Source organism: Etheostoma cragini, unplaced genomic scaffold (assembly GCF_013103735.1).
Source record: "Etheostoma cragini isolate CJK2018 unplaced genomic scaffold, CSU_Ecrag_1.0 ScbMSFa_2112, whole genome shotgun sequence".
Taxonomy (NCBI): domain Eukaryota; kingdom Metazoa; phylum Chordata; class Actinopteri; order Perciformes; family Percidae; genus Etheostoma; species Etheostoma cragini.
In genome coordinates this window covers 6,020-6,968 of record NW_023266239.1, presented here as the reverse complement: position 1 = coordinate 6,968, position 949 = coordinate 6,020, and the positions used below count along the sequence as shown (strand labels likewise).

At 38.0% G+C, this 949-nt stretch overlaps 1 long non-coding RNA gene across 1 annotated transcript in view; it reads right to left on the bottom strand.

Annotated features, from left to right (window-relative positions):
- LOC117940284 overlaps window positions 1–244 on the bottom strand; it is a 20,506-nt gene extending 20,262 nt beyond the window's left edge. Inside the window, exon 1 of the long non-coding RNA XR_004655734.1 lies at window positions 234–244. This is a non-coding gene — a long non-coding RNA (uncharacterized LOC117940284). The remainder of the gene's footprint in view (window positions 1–233) is intronic.
- Between the last annotated feature and the right edge of the window lie 705 nt (window positions 245–949).

Genomic DNA, 949 nt, shown 5'->3' with positions numbered 1-949 from the left:
CTTGTGTTGTCCTTGACTATTGTTTAAATTGGTTTGATGTTCCGAAACACTTAAGTGTGACAAACATGCAAAGGAACGTGAAAAGAGGAAGGGGGCAAACACTTTTTTACACCACTGTATTTTGTGTAGAATTGGATCAAGTTCAATTGCGAGTTGTGGTGGTTGATAAGAGTTTAAATTCTCAGTCTGAATGGGTCCCCATTCCCTAAATGTAGTCCAGGTACCTAAAGTACATTTTTGGGAGTTTGTCGCACTTAAGGAATGCCGTCTCCTCCCATTCTGTCATATAAATATTTGCATAAGCTGGCGCAAAACGTTTACCCATGGCTGTTCCTTTATTTTGTAAGTAATATTTTCCATCAAACTGAAAGTCATTCTTGGTTAGGCTTAAGTGTCCATTTCTCTTTGGTTTCTTTGGGGATGTCTATGTTGGTGTATAAACTTCCGACATCCATGGTAAAGAGTTTGCATGGTTCTTTTGGTAACTGTTTTTTTTTTTTTATGGACAAAATCAGTGGTATCGTTAAGATAACTCGGGTGTTTGTTTGATAGTGGGTTTGGAAAGAAACCAAGATATTATTACCATAACTCTTGCTGCCACCACAGTCTGACACTATTGGTCTACCTGGTGGGATATTATCAGACCAACTGGTTTGTGGTATATGTATCTTTGGAAGGATGTAGAAAAGTCAGTGCACAGTTTTTTTTGTAAGGTCGTGTTTCTGTCTGAGGGTTTCCAAAATCAAGGATATTTGGGTTGCTGTTTTTTCTTTTATGGGTCTTGTTAACGGTTTGTAATAATTGGTGTCTTGGAGCTGGCATAAAGCCTCTTTTATATAGTCTGTGCGGTCCATTATTACGATTGCACTACCTTTGTCTGCTGGCTTGATCCAATCCACTTTATTAATATAGCACAATTTTAACAAATACAAGGTTTCCAAAGTGCTGC